The sequence below is a fragment of the Copidosoma floridanum genome, unplaced genomic scaffold (assembly GCF_036245765.1).
Source record: "Copidosoma floridanum isolate Cflo_tuat_1 unplaced genomic scaffold, Cflo_Japanese_pri ptg000030l, whole genome shotgun sequence".
NCBI lineage: Eukaryota > Metazoa > Arthropoda > Insecta > Hymenoptera > Encyrtidae > Copidosoma > Copidosoma floridanum.
This window is the reverse complement of record NW_028321907.1, coordinates 18,062,474-18,084,868: the sequence shown is the minus strand read 5'-3', so window position 1 is coordinate 18,084,868 and position 22,395 is coordinate 18,062,474.

Sequence of the window (22,395 nt, the reverse complement as noted above, 5' to 3'; positions counted from 1 at the left end):
CAGCAGCGATTGAAAAGTGGACGTCGGGAGCGGACGATAACGTTGAAACTGGAAATTTGGATTCGGACAAAAATTAATAATTGTTTTTCATCAACAGTTCATTATGTAGTTGGAATCAATTGTAGTTGATGATTTTTTGAAAGGTCTGACTAGCGATGAAAAAAATAAAAAATTACAGATTATTTTGTTCTAATGAAAATTTTCTCTAGGTAAAACACTAAAAACATTTGTCTTTTTAAAAATTCTCCAGTTAATACTTAATTCTTACATTAAATGTGTATTAATTATATCATGTGCTACACCAAAAATTCGCAATAAAACTATCTAAACAAAAAAAAAATTATTTTTACTTCATCCTCCCTGATATTGAAAAATTATGCCTCCGTAAATTATTAAAATTTATTTTACCTTCAGGTCCGTGAAAAGTCAGGTAATAAAAAAGTCATTTAATACTACAATATAATGTACATACGCAATGTTCCATGCCAACTTCGCTGCAAAAAATAAATTTCTTTGAAAAATTTTAACATAATGAGCCAATTACATTAAATTGCAGAAAAAATAAAAATGGAGTTGGTTTATCGTACAAATATATTCAAAAGTAATACTACTCGATTTGTTTATACTCTGAAAAATGTTTATAACTCTGTTTGATTTACGTTAAAACAAAATAAAACTACACGTAACTTTCCAATATTTCTCATATTAGTTATAGTGAGTCGCATACATTTTCTTTTTCCTTTAAATATTTTTAAATTAATAACCGCTTATGTACGTTATCAAAAAAAGCCAAAAATGCTTGTACATACGGCCAGATTACTTGGTTATCGACAACGGATGGACACACTGACACTGCAGCATTGATGCTGACTTGATAGTATAACTGAATCTCCGACCGCGTGGCGGCATGATTCGCTCCCGCATGTAACGAAAAAAGTGTCTGGTTAGTATATATAGACCAAATTGACAAAAGGCGTTCAGAGATGTGTACACACTGGCTCATGACGTATGTCTACGGCCACCCACAAAGACGGATTCGGCTTCAATAGTTTGCTACGTATTAGTGGCTCACCGATCCGCACCTATACAGGTATAAGTAAGGTAAGTAGGACGTGGATGACTACTTGCTGGTGTGTACATATTTTTTGTTTTTATTTTTACATTCCTGTTAAAAATCAGTGTCCTGCTTTATTATTTGCGTTTTTCTAAAGCAAATTCCTCTATTTTTTTCATTTCAAGAATAAAAATTCTGAGAAATCAAGAAAAACATAATCATTTTACATACCTATTGTAATATGTGCATTTATTATAAAATGTATAATCGTAGTTGTTTAATATGCCTTTAATCTCAATCAGCTGAGATATTTAGATAAGTATTAAAACTTTAAATTTTTTAATCATTTTTTAATAATTTCTCAAAGTAAAATAACATAAATACACTAATTAAAAAAAAAAAAAAAAAATGATAGAACAATTTTGTTTGAAAAAAAGAAGTTAATATCGTTATGCAGCATAAAATTTTTATCTTTAATTATTTTTAAATAAACCATAACATTGTAAAATATTAACACATGTTATGCATTAACATCAAATCATATGGTTGCTGTCACTTTTATTTTTTTATTTTTTTCTTTTAAAACGTGAAACTTATTCCACAATGTAAATTTTCACATTAATTTTAACGGATATCCATTATTTAGTTTTTCGTCTTGACATAAAAATAAGCGTAATATCATCGCATGATTATTATATTTTAATAAGTAAGTACATACACACATTAGACTCTTGACCATCACATGTAGCGGTTATTATTCAAAATTTCATATATCTTACTAAATATAATAGCGCGTTTTTAACGCGAAAGCGACGATCACCGAGAAAAAAATTGGAATGAAATAAACAGACACTCCATACTAGACAAGCTCTCAGTGGCTTAGTGATAGGGCACTTGCTATCTACCTGGAGGGCTCGGGTTCGAGACCCCGCTCCTAATAGCTCCTAGGCAGCTGGTGTAATGCTTACCGTGCTATGCTGATAGTTAAAGAACAACGGTGCCTGATCGGGCCGAGGTGTAATGCATACCGTGCCGTCGGAACAGTAAGAATCAACGGTGCTTCGAGGGGGGAAGGTAGGCGACCCTTTCGTAGTAAAAATCCTCTCGGAAATTATTATTATAAAAAGCATGAATTGTGGCGATTCGGAGTTTTATAGCCATTCAATAACAACAATCATTCAAAAAATATATAATACTAGACATGTTACTGAGCTCTGATCGCGGTTTTCAATATCTTGTAAAAGTAAGCATTTTTTCGATAATCTGACAACTGCGTTTGCGCTTAACCATTATTTTATAAAAAATGATCGAAAAACAAAGTATAAGGCGTAGTGGACCTAGTGGTGGTGTAGGGTAGGGGCATCGGAACTACATCAAAAGGAAGAGAGGAGAGAGTTACTTTATCCTCTTTAATTATTGTATTATTATACACAACACAAATACCGACTAACAGTGGCGGTTGTTTTAAAACCAACTATTCGAACAGCTTAATACATTTCGAATTTGGCTGACACTATGGGCGAGAAAATAGAATCGGTTCGATCAGTCGTATATGTAACTAGTTTAGATAAAAATAATGATAAAAGTTGTTCTAACTGTAACTCAACCTTTCAAAATTAAACCACTGGCATTTTTATCGACATTTTTTAATTATTAAACACTAAAAAAAAAGTTTATTTAACATTATTAAACACTAAAAAAAAAGTTTATTTAACAATGTCGAGAAAAGCATGGAAACGAAACAAGATTATCGACAAACGATCATTTTAAATTATTAACAGATCAAAAATCTCTTGCCAAAATAATACAAAAATCGTAACTTGTCTAAAATCCTTCTTCATTAGAAAATTAACGAACGCTCACGACCAAAGTAAATTTTTAATTTTCGATTGTAATATGAAACTTGTGCATATGCGATGATCATACATTTCGATAGCAGATAAATTTTACATCATACTTAGTTGTTTTTGATGTCCAACTCATCCGGATACATACGTGTGAGGACGTAGATAATGTATGTACGTAGATACACGTGACACGGCATCACCTGACCTGTACCCCAAGGTTTACAGTAGGTAATGGACCAGCGGTTTGTTTTGGAGTTCCGGAGCACCCGAGTGGAAACTTTAAGCCCAGCCAGATCACATAGCCCAACATGAGGGACCGAGCCTGGCCACACGTATAATTTTTTTTGGCGCATAGTTTGTACGGCCTGACTTTCGCTTGCACTGTTATTGTGAGATCGTTTATTCAAAAAAGTTGGTACAACGGAAGTAATTTTGTTTAATAAAAACATGCGGAAGTAATTTTGTTTAATAAAATGGTAATAATTATTTTTTTTTAATTAGTAGGAAATATAGAAAAATAATAACAGTTCTTTATGTCCAGATTTAAAACAAGTAATAAGACTTATTATTCACAATTGTCTGTCACAAGTTGTTATTAAAACTTGTAAATACTTATTATTAGTTTTTTTTTTTTCGTTCACGAGATGAAACGGTACAACCGTGCCCATAGAGATTGTTATTTTTATTATTTTTTTCTATCTCATATAAAATATAAAACAATAAATACAATGTATTATTAACGATTTTTAATAGCTATCAGTTTTTAAAAAATGTTAAAAGTCATGTGTTAAATAGTGATTATTAATCATAAAAATTGTTTCCAGTTACTTTTTTCGATGTTTCTATAATGACATTCATAACGAAAAAAAAATACTAAAAATAATAACTAATAATAATACTTATTGAACTTTACTATAGTCTCAAAGCTAGAATTTATGAAATATTACTATTAGAATTTTTTTTTTTTCATTACTTAATCACAAAAAAAATTTCAGCTTGGGTTGGAATGAAGTTTTCGTTAAAAAAAATTAATTTAAGCTTAAGGGTTGTATCATATGTACATGAGGAATTTTCCTTCCATTTTTTACTTTTCAGGGTACCCAAAACTGCCAAATTCAAATTTCAAGCTACAACTCTTGAATAACTTTTTTTCATTGGTAGTAAGCTAGATCGTTAAAAAAAATTCCAAGAACACGCAATTCAAGTCTTTGCACATTTTTTTCTGCTTTAAATGTAAAATAATATCAATTTCCGTTAAAACAATAGACGTATTTTCGGCTCCCGGATTAATTAACGTGAAAATGTCCGTACAAAAAATAGGCGAAACATCTTGCCCACAATTTTTAAAATTGCTCTTTTCAATGGTGCAGTTTAGATTTTGCTAATATTCCGTTTGTTACCATATTTTTTTGCCAATATAAAAGAAAAACACCAATTTTCCTATTTTTTCCCTAATTTTCGGCATTTCTCGAATACGTTATATTATTTTCCAATTGTTAAGTAAGTAAAAAGGATCTTTAAAATAAATTTTGATTGGTTGAGGATTATTTGGAATTATTTCAAGTAAAACTTGTGAAAACAATTTTTTCATACAAATCATAGCAAAAACTGAATTCCTACGAAAATTATACGCAAATTTCATTTAACGAAAAAGTATGTTAAGACATAAAAGTTTTTCAATTTATTTTTAAAAATTATATTATTAAGACATGCAACAATATTATCATTCATTAACAGTGCAATTATTAGCTAGTGAAGTTATATTTTCAATATTTTAATCATTTACTTCAAGTACATTTTTTCAATTTTAATTTATTAATGAAAATTATTTCTATAAAACGAGTGAATTTTTTTTACTTTTCAAAACACTACTTTATTTTGGAATCCAAAACACATGCAAAACTTTTATTTCCTAACATATTTTTTCCTACACCCAAGTTTAGCTATAATGAAAACAGATACCCATAAATGCAAGGATAAATAAAAAAACTGATCAATAAAATTATCGTATGATATGGGTAATTTATATGGGATCAAATGAAAATCCAAGTTTATGTATGTACAAAATACGAAATGTTATTTTATTTTACCATAAAATCAAGTGAATAATTTTCGTTAAATGACATTTGTGGTTACAAATTTTAACGACGTAAATGATTTATCCAATATGTATGTACAAATACTATATAGAAATTAATTATACACTATTTAGAAGTTTTGTTGACTATGATACAATCTGCTTATAAACTAAATCACACTTGAAGATTTTAATGCTAGGATACAAGTTAATTTTTTTTTTATATAAACGCTGTACACTCTAAATATTAACAATGAACTTAAAATTAAAATCACATGAAAAAGCTAGTTTACTTTAACACACTCGTCACTCAATAAAGCTTAATCAAAATTGTCTGACTACATCCCTCGGTCAAAGAAGCAGGTACAAAAGCAAAGAAAGTCCACAAAAACAAGTCGATTATCTTTTATGGTTTTTTATATTAAATGTCTTCCTTGGCCTGAGAGTTTGTTCGTTCGACTATAGGCACTCACTGGTAACTATATTCAACATGTTAGTACTTGGATGGGTGACCGTTCAAGTCTTGCCGTTTCGCCTCTGCTGTTCTCTTCATGGGTTGGTTGACTATTTCTCTGTCCCTTTGACATCGTGAGTGGAAGGTATGCCAAATTTCTGCCCCGTTGTCTTAGACACCAGGTCAGAAATGAGACAGATACACCACGCTGTTACGGAACAGGTTTTTCCTACGGGAGATTTCCCGGGATTTTCCTGATCCACATGACAATTGTTATGGGCGAATGTGGAGCAGTTGTTAGGGTTCTCCTTCCTTCCAATCCCATCCCAATTATATAAAATATATATATATAAAACTATATTCAACAGCCCTATTATTGAATAAAAGTACACTATTGATCATAATTATTCTTGCTCTCGTAACTATTTCTCTTTCCTTATCTCAACTCGATTCATAACCACATAGTCCCATGGATAAAAGCACAAGAAAAAATAAACGTTCTGATACGTATCCCTGGGTGTAGCCGCATCTAAAACCGGACGTAACTTTTTTCGTCAACGACGGATCTCAAGTGTGCCTAGTCACAATAGGCACCCGAAGTTACGGTGTAGAAAGATATAAGGAGGTTAAGACGGCAGCAGTGGCTAGTTTACGACTACCCTACAAGTTAAGGTGGACGGGTTTCGAGTGCCGGCGTCGTGGAGGCAAAGGTGGCGGCGTCTCCAGCCACGTTTGCTTGTGATTGTTATCCTCATTGTTACCGATTATGCAACTGCCACTGCTACTGTTCCTACTACTGTCGCTGCCGATGTCTTTTTTGCCAAAGTCGTGCAGTCTGGCTTCCTGCTGTGCCGACTTATTGTAGTCTACTATGATGTCCGTGAATTTGATGATTCTCCACCGGTACAGGACCTCTTCCTTGGGGTTCTCGGCGTTTTTTTTTACGGCCTCTTGAAGCTTGACAGCCGAGTCCGCGGAATCCATCGGCGATTCAGGGACAAAGATCTCACAGTCCGACAGCGCCAGCCCAGAACTCGTGGACAAGGATAAGCAATCTTTGCGTAGAGGTTCTGTCAAACAGAGATTGTCCAGGGAAATTCCATCAGCTACTATAAAACGAGAGAAAAAACGATTGAAACCAGTTTTTATAGTGTAAAGTCTTTGGCGGGTCTCAAGAAAAGTTTGGTGCTTACAGTGTAGGCTGTCGGTGCTGTCTTTGGCTCCACTGTCGCTTGGCTTGGCGCCGAAAAGCAGGTCTACCCCTTCACCGAACAGGACCTCGCAATGCTGGATAAGCATCTCCACGAGGGCAGGAATCGCCTGGCTCTGGTTGACCGAGGGACTCTCGGACCAGAGCAGACTTGGCCCACAGCACACGCCGAGGTTACTCGCGCACATAAGGTTGTGCTTCGAGCGCCGGGCTATGTGGTGCAGCACATGGATCAGGTGCGACAGCAGCGTATAGTTTGCCCTCGGCAGACGGTCCAAAATGCTACAAACCAAACGAACGATAAATAAATGGAAAATCGTATATGATAAGGTAGCTCCATTGAAGTAAAAATATTAGGGGTCGTACCTTTTGATCGTCGTGAGCGGGTCCGGAGACTCGAGGCTGGCCATCCACAGGGAGAAGAGGTGAGAGGTGAGGAGGGGGTCGGGCAGTGATCTCAAGAAGTCCTTGAGTAGGGCAGCCACTACGAGTACGGACGCGTCCTCGAGGCAGCTGGTGTCACCCAAGGACTCAATCTGCTTCTTGAGCTCCCGGACCACCCTCAAATTGGCGGATTTGCGAAAGATGCCTTGGGTGGAGGGACCCTTGGCGAGGAGCTGCTGCAGCATGACGAGGACCGGCTCAGGCAGGCCGTTCTCGTCGAGCCGTGCCAGATGGACACCAAAGACGCGGGGGCTAGAGGAGGCGAATTTTCGCAGGAGATTCCATGTCCGGGATTTTTTCGACTTTGTATTACTAGTGACTGACGCCAAATTTCGCGCGTCGGTTCCCATGTACTTTTCGTACTCGGCAAGCCTCTGAATCTGGAAGGAAAAACGGTTGAGGTTTTGGTTAGTCGTTACTTTTTGATTATGATTATGAGACAGGGTAACAATTTTATTTTTATAAGAAGATAAAAATCTGCAAGTCGGTACTTGTGTCGGAGAAACATTATTGATTTGATTTTTTTTTTGCACTCGAAATATGTCTCTCGAAGAGCTTATCTTATCTTTTTTTTTCTTAATGAGCTAATTGCACATGTCCCGAAACCAATGAATAGTTTGTACGCTCGAGAAAAATAGCGATGCTACATATACAAGGGAAAGATTTACGCTTTAACCAGTGTAAGTGTACAGCGAAGAACAAAAAAAGCGCGCCGGAAAAACGGATAATACAAAATAGCAGCTGCGCCCGAAAACACCGTTGTCCCGAAAATTGGACATAACATTACATCGGAGGTAACAATACTAGCTCTGAGACACACTTAAACCCCGATTTTCAAATTCAAAAGTAGGCAGCAATGATATTTTAATGCCCGATTATTCACTTTAAATAAATCTACTCATTCAACTGATATGAGAATGAGCGCAAGGGAAATATGTTTTATGTAAGTTTAATCAAAACTTACCTCACTACTCGGCTGGTGATCATTTGATCCGTGTCGAAGGGACCGGAAAGACGCTCTAGTCTTTCTGCACCAGTTAGAAACGGCCCTCTTCATTTTTCACTCTGACGTACACTCCGATTTCACTAGTTGCACCTTCGGTTCACAATGCGAGCAGTTACCACTAGTAAACACTAGAACACTCCGGAGAAGAATAACTGAGGACTGAGGGACGGTGGTCTCATTGCACTCCCGAATATCCCCACACTGTGCAGTGATGAGTTTACGCCCTTTCACTATTGGCCCGAGTGCAATTAGTCTTTAATAGGAAGGGTCAGTACTGTCAGTAGTGGGATTATTTGGGTGGTGACATATACATGACTAATTGTGTTCGAACATATCTCAGGTAGCGCTACCCATACCGGAGCTCGGCACCAAATTTTCCTGCATGGAAGCATAGGATCTTATGGAGACGGTTTAATTTCTATTCTTTTATAATTTTACTTTTATGTGGTAGTTTATGGAACTGGTACTTTTTACAAGATATTGGAATAGTTTATTGGGAAAAAATTATCATAGAGAAAATACATGGGCACGAGGAGGAGAAAAATAAGAGTACTGAAGCTCTTCAAGTAAATAAGACATATTAGCTATGCCGAAATATTTATACTTATGTATTTTTTTTAATACAAATTATGGCAAAAAATTGAATTTCTTCAAAAATTCGTCTATATTTTATTAGACGAGAAAGTACGTTAAAAATTACAAGTTTTTCATTTTATTCTCGTAAAATTATTTTATTCAGTATTTTTATTTTAATTTGTTGTTAAAAATTGTCTTAATTTAACCAGTGCAACTTTTTACTGTTCAAAACACTACATTAATTTAGAATCAAAAAATATACAAAACTTTTATTTCTTAACATACTATTTTGTATATTGAAAATTCGCTACAACTTTTGTAGAAGTTAAATTTTTCGCCACGATTTGTATGAAATAATTGAATTTGATCTTAAGATATTAAATTTGTCTTTGGACTTTCAGTGAGATTCAAAATTAATTATTATACCATATTCTTGGCTTTTCAAATATATAGCTTATTTATTACTTACACTGAGAAAAATGATATTAAAAAAAGTATTAAAAGTATAATAAGTCCTCCGATGATTTAATTAAGAACAACTTCCCAAGAAAATAAGAAATACCCTTATAAAATAGCAGATCGTTTAACTGCACCCTTTTTTACATGTTTTATTTAAAAAATTTACAGTTTAACATGTATAACATTATTGAAAAAATCACTTCGAATTGGATTTATAAGATCTATATAAAGCTCCCATTTTTTGTTTGTATGAAAGATTACTATTAGTTAAACCTGTTTTATTTTCAAATAGGTCTATAAATATTTTTTTTTTTTTTTTTCTTTTATTAACACAATAAACAAGTCAAGTATGCGTTAATATAAGCGTGCATGTAAGCTTATCGTTACGGGAAAAATAATTTTCAGCGTTGCAGCATTTATTTGCGCTCCTCCCACCTCTCTGAATTTTGTTCTCAATTACAAAGTAAAAATTGTAAGAAAAGAAAGCGCAATAAAAATCAATTATTGTAAGTATTCATACAGTACGGATATTTTTTTTTTAATTTTATTTATGAAAATTCTAAAATATGAAAAAATTGTATAAACAATAATTTATTTATTTCAAAAGTAACATATTAATCGTAAATAAACGAATTTTCCAAACTTTTGAAAAATTATGTACCAAACAAATATATTTTATTGAATAACTTATTTATTTAATGTAAAATAAAATCAAATAAATGAATGCATAATAAATAAAAAGTCACATTGAAAATAAGTTACGAACTGTAAGATGAAATGAAGTAATCGGTTATGTGAAATGAAGGATCTACTTCTTAGGGCACTCGACACTAAGGGAGGGAATAAGAAAAGGAATGGGAGGCCTCCCATTACCAGGAGGGTGTGGTAGGGGGTGAAATAGGCAATTTTGCTCGAGGTCGCCCATACTCTTGACGAGGAGCATTGCGTGGTGAACGAGCACATTTGAAAATTCATAGAGGTAATTATTGTCTCGAAAAAAGTCGCACTTGCCGGGAACAAACGGCGGTCTCCTGCGTGCTGACCCACGACCTAGCCGACTGAGCCACCGCGATCTCCATAATATGTGTGTATATGTATATATAAAGTGGTGTACATACCTCTTAGTGGTTAGTACACTGTAATATGAAAAAAAAAAAAAAATTTGTATATATATGCACATCGCATTTTTTCGGGATTACCAAAACATATAATTTGCTTTTCCGGTATCCATAAGAAACATATTTCTATAGGATCTCTCAAGTAATATATCATTTTTTCTGGGATGTATATATGTAGGATCCCAGAAATATTGATCATTAAATTTGTTGATTTTTCTTATTTTTCATATTTGCTTAAGGAGGCTCCGTCGCCTACTGCGGTAGTCAATTCAGTGACGATCGATGCGATGTCACTAGACGAAAGCTTCCTTTTATACTAGTAGTATGTCGGTAATGAAATTTTTTTTATTTTCAACTGAATCCACCTGCTATTATATATAGTTTACTACATATTGGTACAGTCAGCTGTCGAATAAATAAATATTTATGATTGCCATAATTTACTGCGTTATTACCAAACAAATAAAAATTGAAAAATCATAAAAGTTTTCATGTTGTTATACAAATTTAAATTTTTTTTATTGCGCGCGCTCCCTAAACTAATATGGCCGGCAGTGTTTGTCACTGCATTTACAGAACGTAACTGCAAACCAAAATAGTATTTTAGCTATTTTATCAATTTTTTCATCGCCAACGCCTATAAAGTCACCCGGTTTCTTAAAGATGAGAGTGTCAGGGTTACGATAAGTATATTTTTTTTTGCTTGTACATTCCATTTTAGTGGTTTAATTGATAGTCAAAAGTTTGCTTCAGGCCTTCGGCCATAAAAGACTGTGTTAAACGAGCTCGAAAAGTGCTGATTTTGTATTGAATTATCTCCGGATTTTGATCGTCAACCCATAAAAATAAAGATACTATTGGATTCAGCGCGATCTCAACTTCAATAATATATCTGTCAAAGTTCTTGCACATTCCGTGATGGAGCCTTCTTAAGCATTTTAGATGTTACTGTTTGTTCAACTTTTGAATTTATTAAAAGTTGTATTGAATCATCACGATTAATATTTTACAATGACACTTCAAAATGAGCATCTTATGCACACTGACCATACAAATTTATCTCAAGAAAAAATGAGATAAAAATTTAAACCACGTAAATTTATTCTAAATAACAAGAAGTTTACTATTCAAATCATCTCTTTGTTTTATTTCGATAATGTATAACTACATTATAACCATACTTTAACTTTCTTGACGTTAAAGTAATTTTGCAACCCTTTTGAGTATAAAGTCGCATGACTGTAGGTCATAGCTAAACAGCACATCTTAGCATATTTATAATTCTTATGTCTTTGTACTGAATCAATAGAATGTAATAGTATATAAGAATGAAAGTCGTGTTATTTTATAAAATATTCGGTTACGTAATATTTAAAAACTTTTTTGAATGAAAAAATTTTTCTCACAACTTTATTAAAACTTTATTGATCTTGGTTAAATATATATATATATACATATATATATATATATATATAAATTTTGAATTTCTATTTTATTACAACGAACATCATCGCATGATAATTATATTTTAATAAGTAAGTACATACACACATTAGACTCTTGACCATCACATGTAGCGGTTATTATTCAAAATTTCATATATCTTACTAAATATAATAGCGCGTTTTTAACGCGAAAGCGACGATCACCGAGAAAAAAATTGGAATGAAATAAACAGACACTCCATACTAGACAAGCTCTCAGTGGCTTAGTGATAGGGCACTTGCTATCTACCTGGAGGGCTCGGGTTCGAGACCCCGCTCCTAATAGCTCCTAGGCAGCTGGTGTAATGCTTACCGTGCTATGCTGATAGTTAAAGAACAACGGTGCCTGATCGGGCCGAGGTGTAATGCATACCGTGCCGTCGGAACAGTAAGAATCAACGGTGCTTCGAGGGGGGAAGGTAGGCGACCCTTTCGTAGTAAAAATCCTCTCGGAAATTATTATTATAAAAAGCATGAATTGTGGCGATTCGGAGTTTTATAGCCATTCAATAACAACAATCATTCAAAAAATATATAATACTAGACATGTTACTGAGCTCTGATCGCGGTTTTCAATATCTTGTAAAAGTAAGCATTTTTTCGATAATCTGACAACTGCGTTTGCGCTTAACCATTATTTTATAAAAAATGATCGAAAAACAAAGTATAAGGCGTAGTGGACCTAGTGGTGGTGTAGGGTAGGGGCATCGGAACTACATCAAAAGGAAGAGAGGAGAGAGTTACTTTATCCTCTTTAATTATTGTATTATTATACACAACACAAATACCGACTAACAGTGGCGGTTGTTTTAAAACCAACTATTCGAACAGCTTAATACATTTCGAATTTGGCTGACACTATGGGCGAGAAAATAGAATCGGTTCGATCAGTCGTATATGTAACTAGTTTAGATAAAAATAATGATAAAAGTTGTTCTAACTGTAACTCAACCTTTCAAAATTAAACCACTGGCATTTTTATCGACATTTTTTAATTATTAAACACTAAAAAAAAAGTTTATTTAACATTATTAAACACTAAAAAAAAAGTTTATTTAACAATGTCGAGAAAAGCATGGAAACGAAACAAGATTATCGACAAACGATCATTTTAAATTATTAACAGATCAAAAATCTCTTGCCAAAATAATACAAAAATCGTAACTTGTCTAAAATCCTTCTTCATTAGAAAATTAACGAACGCTCACGACCAAAGTAAATTTTTAATTTTCGATTGTAATATGAAACTTGTGCATATGCGATGATCATACATTTCGATAGCAGATAAATTTTACATCATACTTAGTTGTTTTTGATGTCCAACTCATCCGGATACATACGTGTGAGGACGTAGATAATGTATGTACGTAGATACACGTGACACGGCATCACCTGACCTGTACCCCAAGGTTTACAGTAGGTAATGGACCAGCGGTTTGTTTTGGAGTTCCGGAGCACCCGAGTGGAAACTTTAAGCCCAGCCAGATCACATAGCCCAACATGAGGGACCGAGCCTGGCCACACGTATAATTTTTTTTGGCGCATAGTTTGTACGGCCTGACTTTCGCTTGCACTGTTATTGTGAGATCGTTTATTCAAAAAAGTTGGTACAACGGAAGTAATTTTGTTTAATAAAAACATGCGGAAGTAATTTTGTTTAATAAAATGGTAATAATTATTTTTTTTTAATTAGTAGGAAATATAGAAAAATAATAACAGTTCTTTATGTCCAGATTTAAAACAAGTAATAAGACTTATTATTCACAATTGTCTGTCACAAGTTGTTATTAAAACTTGTAAATACTTATTATTAGTTTTTTTTTTTTCGTTCACGAGATGAAACGGTACAACCGTGCCCATAGAGATTGTTATTTTTATTATTTTTTTCTATCTCATATAAAATATAAAACAATAAATACAATGTATTATTAACGATTTTTAATAGCTATCAGTTTTTAAAAAATGTTAAAAGTCATGTGTTAAATAGTGATTATTAATCATAAAAATTGTTTCCAGTTACTTTTTTCGATGTTTCTATAATGACATTCATAACGAAAAAAAAATACTAAAAATAATAACTAATAATAATACTTATTGAACTTTACTATAGTCTCAAAGCTAGAATTTATGAAATATTACTATTAGAATTTTTTTTTTTTCATTACTTAATCACAAAAAAAATTTCAGCTTGGGTTGGAATGAAGTTTTCGTTAAAAAAAATTAATTTAAGCTTAAGGGTTGTATCATATGTACATGAGGAATTTTCCTTCCATTTTTTACTTTTCAGGGTACCCAAAACTGCCAAATTCAAATTTCAAGCTACAACTCTTGAATAACTTTTTTTCATTGGTAGTAAGCTAGATCGTTAAAAAAAATTCCAAGAACACGCAATTCAAGTCTTTGCACATTTTTTTCTGCTTTAAATGTAAAATAATATCAATTTCCGTTAAAACAATAGACGTATTTTCGGCTCCCGGATTAATTAACGTGAAAATGTCCGTACAAAAAATAGGCGAAACATCTTGCCCACAATTTTTAAAATTGCTCTTTTCAATGGTGCAGTTTAGATTTTGCTAATATTCCGTTTGTTACCATATTTTTTTGCCAATATAAAAGAAAAACACCAATTTTCCTATTTTTTCCCTAATTTTCGGCATTTCTCGAATACGTTATATTATTTTCCAATTGTTAAGTAAGTAAAAAGGATCTTTAAAATAAATTTTGATTGGTTGAGGATTATTTGGAATTATTTCAAGTAAAACTTGTGAAAACAATTTTTTCATACAAATCATAGCAAAAACTGAATTCCTACGAAAATTATACGCAAATTTCATTTAACGAAAAAGTATGTTAAGACATAAAAGTTTTTCAATTTATTTTTAAAAATTATATTATTAAGACATGCAACAATATTATCATTCATTAACAGTGCAATTATTAGCTAGTGAAGTTATATTTTCAATATTTTAATCATTTACTTCAAGTACATTTTTTCAATTTTAATTTATTAATGAAAATTATTTCTATAAAACGAGTGAATTTTTTTTACTTTTCAAAACACTACTTTATTTTGGAATCCAAAACACATGCAAAACTTTTATTTCCTAACATATTTTTTCCTACACCCAAGTTTAGCTATAATGAAAACAGATACCCATAAATGCAAGGATAAATAAAAAAACTGATCAATAAAATTATCGTATGATATGGGTAATTTATATGGGATCAAATGAAAATCCAAGTTTATGTATGTACAAAATACGAAATGTTATTTTATTTTACCATAAAATCAAGTGAATAATTTTCGTTAAATGACATTTGTGGTTACAAATTTTAACGACGTAAATGATTTATCCAATATGTATGTACAAATACTATATAGAAATTAATTATACACTATTTAGAAGTTTTGTTGACTATGATACAATCTGCTTATAAACTAAATCACACTTGAAGATTTTAATGCTAGGATACAAGTTAATTTTTTTTTTATATAAACGCTGTACACTCTAAATATTAACAATGAACTTAAAATTAAAATCACATGAAAAAGCTAGTTTACTTTAACACACTCGTCACTCAATAAAGCTTAATCAAAATTGTCTGACTACATCCCTCGGTCAAAGAAGCAGGTACAAAAGCAAAGAAAGTCCACAAAAACAAGTCGATTATCTTTTATGGTTTTTTATATTAAATGTCTTCCTTGGCCTGAGAGTTTGTTCGTTCGACTATAGGCACTCACTGGTAACTATATTCAACATGTTAGTACTTGGATGGGTGACCGTTCAAGTCTTGCCGTTTCGCCTCTGCTGTTCTCTTCATGGGTTGGTTGACTATTTCTCTGTCCCTTTGACATCGTGAGTGGAAGGTATGCCAAATTTCTGCCCCGTTGTCTTAGACACCAGGTCAGAAATGAGACAGATACACCACGCTGTTACGGAACAGGTTTTTCCTACGGGAGATTTCCCGGGATTTTCCTGATCCACATGACAATTGTTATGGGCGAATGTGGAGCAGTTGTTAGGGTTCTCCTTCCTTCCAATCCCATCCCAATTATATAAAATATATATATATATAAAACTATATTCAACAGCCCTATTATTGAATAAAAGTACACTATTGATCATAATTATTCTTGCTCTCGTAACTATTTCTCTTTCCTTATCTCAACTCGATTCATAACCACATAGTCCCATGGATAAAAGCACAAGAAAAAATAAACGTTCTGATACGTATCCCTGGGTGTAGCCGCATCTAAAACCGGACGTAACTTTTTTCGTCAACGACGGATCTCAAGTGTGCCTAGTCACAATAGGCACCCGAAGTTACGGTGTAGAAAGATATAAGGAGGTTAAGACGGCAGCAGTGGCTAGTTTACGACTACCCTACAAGTTAAGGTGGACGGGTTTCGAGTGCCGGCGTCGTGGAGGCAAAGGTGGCGGCGTCTCCAGCCACGTTTGCTTGTGATTGTTATCCTCATTGTTACCGATTATGCAACTGCCACTGCTACTGTTCCTACTACTGTCGCTGCCGATGTCTTTTTTGCCAAAGTCGTGCAGTCTGGCTTCCTGCTGTGCCGACTTATTGTAGTCTACTATGATGTCCGTGAATTTGATGATTCTCCACCGGTACAGGACCTCTTCCTTGGGGTTCTCGGCGTTTTTTTTTACGGCCTCTTGAAGCTTGACAGCCGAGTCCGCGGAATCCATCGGCGATTCAGGGACAAAGATCTCACAGTCCGACAGCGCCAGCCCAGAACTCGTGGACAAGGATAAGCAATCTTTGCGTAGAGGTTCTGTCAAACAGAGATTGTCCAGGGAAATTCCATCAGCTACTATAAAACGAGAGAAAAAACGATTGAAACCAGTTTTTATAGTGTAAAGTCTTTGGCGGGTCTCAAGAAAAGTTTGGTGCTTACAGTGTAGGCTGTCGGTGCTGTCTTTGGCTCCACTGTCGCTTGGCTTGGCGCCGAAAAGCAGGTCTACCCCTTCACCGAACAGGACCTCGCAATGCTGGATAAGCATCTCCACGAGGGCAGGAATCGCCTGGCTCTGGTTGACCGAGGGACTCTCGGACCAGAGCAGACTTGGCCCACAGCACACGCCGAGGTTACTCGCGCACATAAGGTTGTGCTTCGAGCGCCGGGCTATGTGGTGCAGCACATGGATCAGGTGCGACAGCAGCGTATAGTTTGCCCTCGGCAGACGGTCCAAAATGCTACAAACCAAACGAACGATAAATAAATGGAAAATCGTATATGATAAGGTAGCTCCATTGAAGTAAAAATATTAGGGGTCGTACCTTTTGATCGTCGTGAGCGGGTCCGGAGACTCGAGGCTGGCCATCCACAGGGAGAAGAGGTGAGAGGTGAGGAGGGGGTCGGGCAGTGATCTCAAGAAGTCCTTGAGTAGGGCAGCCACTACGAGTACGGACGCGTCCTCGAGGCAGCTGGTGTCACCCAAGGACTCAATCTGCTTCTTGAGCTCCCGGACCACCCTCAAATTGGCGGATTTGCGAAAGATGCCTTGGGTGGAGGGACCCTTGGCGAGGAGCTGCTGCAGCATGACGAGGACCGGCTCAGGCAGGCCGTTCTCGTCGAGCCGTGCCAGATGGACACCAAAGACGCGGGGGCTAGAGGAGGCGAATTTTCGCAGGAGATTCCATGTCCGGGATTTTTTCGACTTTGTATTACTAGTGACTGACGCCAAATTTCGCGCGTCGGTTCCCATGTACTTTTCGTACTCGGCAAGCCTCTGAATCTGGAAGGAAAAACGGTTGAGGTTTTGGTTAGTCGTTACTTTTTGATTATGATTATGAGACAGGGTAACAATTTTATTTTTATAAGAAGATAAAAATCTGCAAGTCGGTACTTGTGTCGGAGAAACATTATTGATTTGATTTTTTTTTTGCACTCGAAATATGTCTCTCGAAGAGCTTATCTTATCTTTTTTTTTCTTAATGAGCTAATTGCACATGTCCCGAAACCAATGAATAGTTTGTACGCTCGAGAAAAATAGCGATGCTACATATACAAGGGAAAGATTTACGCTTTAACCAGTGTAAGTGTACAGCGAAGAACAAAAAAAGCGCGCCGGAAAAACGGATAATACAAAATAGCAGCTGCGCCCGAAAACACCGTTGTCCCGAAAATTGGACATAACATTACATCGGAGGTAACAATACTAGCTCTGAGACACACTTAAACCCCGATTTTCAAATTCAAAAGTAGGCAGCAATGATATTTTAATGCCCGATTATTCACTTTAAATAAATCTACTCATTCAACTGATATGAGAATGAGCGCAAGGGAAATATGTTTTATGTAAGTTTAATCAAAACTTACCTCACTACTCGGCTGGTGATCATTTGATCCGTGTCGAAGGGACCGGAAAGACGCTCTAGTCTTTCTGCACCAGTTAGAAACGGCCCTCTTCATTTTTCACTCTGACGTACACTCCGATTTCACTAGTTGCACCTTCGGTTCACAATGCGAGCAGTTACCACTAGTAAACACTAGAACACTCCGGAGAAGAATAACTGAGGACTGAGGGACGGTGGTCTCATTGCACTCCCGAATATCCCCACACTGTGCAGTGATGAGTTTACGCCCTTTCACTATTGGCCCGAGTGCAATTAGTCTTTAATAGGAAGGGTCAGTACTGTCAGTAGTGGGATTATTTGGGTGGTGACATATACATGACTAATTGTGTTCGAACATATCTCAGGTAGCGCTACCCATACCGGAGCTCGGCACCAAATTTTCCTGCATGGAAGCATAGGATCTTATGGAGACGGTTTAATTTCTATTCTTTTATAATTTTACTTTTATGTGGTAGTTTATGGAACTGGTACTTTTTACAAGATATTGGAATAGTTTATTGGGAAAAAATTATCATAGAGAAAATACATGGGCACGAGGAGGAGAAAAATAAGAGTACTGAAGCTCTTCAAGTAAATAAGACATATTAGCTATGCCGAAATATTTATACTTATGTATTTTTTTTAATACAAATTATGGCAAAAAATTGAATTTCTTCAAAAATTCGTCTATATTTTATTAGACGAGAAAGTACGTTAAAAATTACAAGTTTTTCATTTTATTCTCGTAAAATTATTTTATTCAGTATTTTTATTTTAATTTGTTGTTAAAAATTGTCTTAATTTAACCAGTGCAACTTTTTACTGTTCAAAACACTACATTAATTTAGAATCAAAAAATATACAAAACTTTTATTTCTTAACATACTATTTTGTATATTGAAAATTCGCTACAACTTTTGTAGAAGTTAAATTTTTCGCCACGATTTGTATGAAATAATTGAATTTGATCTTAAGATATTAAATTTGTCTTTGGACTTTCAGTGAGATTCAAAATTAATTATTATACCATATTCTTGGCTTTTCAAATATATAGCTTATTTATTACTTACACTGAGAAAAATGATATTAAAAAAAGTATTAAAAGTATAATAAGTCCTCCGATGATTTAATTAAGAACAACTTCCCAAGAAAAAAAGAAATACCCTTATAAAATAGCAGATCGTTTAACTGCACCCTTTTTTACATGTTTTATTTAAAAAATTTACAGTTTAACATGTATAACATTATTGAAAAAATCACTTCGAATTGGATTTATAAGATCTATATAAAGCTCCCATTTTTTGTTTGTATGAAAGATTACTATTAGTTAAACCTGTTTTATTTTCAAATAGGTCTATAAATATTTTTTTTTTTTTTTTTCTTTTATTAACACAATAAACAAGTCAAGTATGCGTTAATATAAGCGTGCATGTAAGCTTATCGTTACGGGAAAAATAATTTTCAGCGTTGCAGCATTTATTTGCGCTCCTCCCACCTCTCTGAATTTTGTTCTCAATTACAAAGTAAAAATTGTAAGAAAAGAAAGCGCAATAAAAATCAATTATTGTAAGTATTCATACAGTACGGATATTTTTTTTTTAATTTTATTTATGAAAATTCTAAAATATGAAAAAATTGTATAAACAATAATTTATTTATTTCAAAAGTAACATATTAATCGTAAATAAACGAATTTTCCAAACTTTTGAAAAATTATGTACCAAACAAATATATTTTATTGAATAACTTATTTATTTAATGTAAAATAAAATCAAATAAATGAATGCATAATAAATAAAAAGTCACATTGAAAATAAGTTACGAACTGTAAGATGAAATGAAGTAATCGGTTATGTGAAATGAAGGATCTACTTCTTAGGGCACTCGACACTAAGGGAGGGAATAAGAAAAGGAATGGGAGGCCTCCCATTACCAGGAGGGTGTGGTAGGGGGTGAAATAGGCAATTTTGCTCGAGGTCGCCCATACTCTTGACGAGGAGCATTGCGTGGTGAACGAGCACATTTGAAAATTCATAGAGGTAATTATTGTCTCGAAAAAAGTCGCACTTGCCGGGAACAAACGGCGGTCTCCTGCGTGCTGACCCACGACCTAGCCGACTGAGCCACCGCGATCTCCATAATATGTGTGTATATGTATATATAAAGTGGTGTACATACCTCTTAGTGGTTAGTACACTGTAATATGAAAAAAAAAAAAAAATTTGTATATATATGCACATCGCATTTTTTCGGGATTACCAAAACATATAATTTGCTTTTCCGGTATCCATAAGAAACATATTTCTATAGGATCTCTCAAGTAATATATCATTTTTTCTGGGATGTATATATGTAGGATCCCAGAAATATTGATCATTAAATTTGTTGATTTTTCTTATTTTTCATATTTGCTTAAGGAGGCTCCGTCGCCTACTGCGGTAGTCAATTCAGTGACGATCGATGCGATGTCACTAGACGAAAGCTTCCTTTTATACTAGTAGTATGTCGGTAATGAAATTTTTTTTATTTTCAACTGAATCCACCTGCTATTATATATAGTTTACTACATATTGGTACAGTCAGCTGTCGAATAAATAAATATTTATGATTGCCATAATTTACTGCGTTATTACCAAACAAATAAAAATTGAAAAATCATAAAAGTTTTCATGTTGTTATACAAATTTAAATTTTTTTTATTGCGCGCGCTCCCTAAACTAATATGGCCGGCAGTGTTTGTCACTGCATTTACAGAACGTAACTGCAAACCAAAATAGTATTTTAGCTATTTTATCAATTTTTTCATCGCCAACGCCTATAAAGTCACCCGGTTTCTTAAAGATGAGAGTGTCAGGGTTACGATAAGTATATTTTTTTTTGCTTGTACATTCCATTTTAGTGGTTTAATTGATAGTCAAAAGTTTGCTTCAGGCCTTCGGCCATAAAAGACTGTGTTAAACGAGCTCGAAAAGTGCTGATTTTGTATTGAATTATCTCCGGATTTTGATCGTCAACCCATAAAAATAAAGATACTATTGGATTCAGCGCGATCTCAACTTCAATAATATATCTGTCAAAGTTCTTGCACATTCCGTGATGGAGCCTTCTTAAGCATTTTAGATGTTACTGTTTGTTCAACTTTTGAATTTATTAAAAGTTGTATTGAATCATCACGATTAATATTTTACAATGACACTTCAAAATGAGCATCTTATGCACACTGACCATACAAATTTATCTCAAGAAAAAATGAGATAAAAATTTAAACCACGTAAATTTATTCTAAATAACAAGAAGTTTACTATTCAAATCATCTCTTTGTTTTATTTCGATAATGTATAACTACATTATAACCATACTTTAACTTTCTTGACGTTAAAGTAATTTTGCAACCCTTTTGAGTATAAAGTCGCATGACTGTAGGTCATAGCTAAACAGCACATCTTAGCATATTTATAATTCTTATGTCTTTGTACTGAATCAATAGAATGTAATAGTATATAAGAATGAAAGTCGTGTTATTTTATAAAATATTCGGTTACGTAATATTTAAAAACTTTTTTGAATGAAAAAATTTTTCTCACAACTTTATTAAAACTTTATTGATCTTGGTTAAATATATATATATATACATATATATATATATATATAAATTTTGAATTTCTATTTTATTACAACGAACATCATCGCATGATAATTATATTTTAATAAGTAAGTACATACACACATTAGACTCTTGACCATCACATGTAGCGGTTATTATTCAAAATTTCATATATCTTACTAAATATAATAGCGCGTTTTTAACGCGAAAGCGACGATCACCGAGAAAAAAATTGGAATGAAATAAACAGACACTCCATACTAGACAAGCTCTCAGTGGCTTAGTGATAGGGCACTTGCTATCTACCTGGAGGGCTCGGGTTCGAGACCCCGCTCCTAATAGCTCCTAGGCAGCTGGTGTAATGCTTACCGTGCTATGCTGATAGTTAAAGAACAACGGTGCCTGATCGGGCCGAGGTGTAATGCATACCGTGCCGTCGGAACAGTAAGAATCAACGGTGCTTCGAGGGGGGAAGGTAGGCGACCCTTTCGTAGTAAAAATCCTCTCGGAAATTATTATTATAAAAAGCATGAATTGTGGCGATTCGGAGTTTTATAGCCATTCAATAACAACAATCATTCAAAAAATATATAATACTAGACATGTTACTGAGCTCTGATCGCGGTTTTCAATATCTTGTAAAAGTAAGCATTTTTTCGATAATCTGACAACTGCGTTTGCGCTTAACCATTATTTTATAAA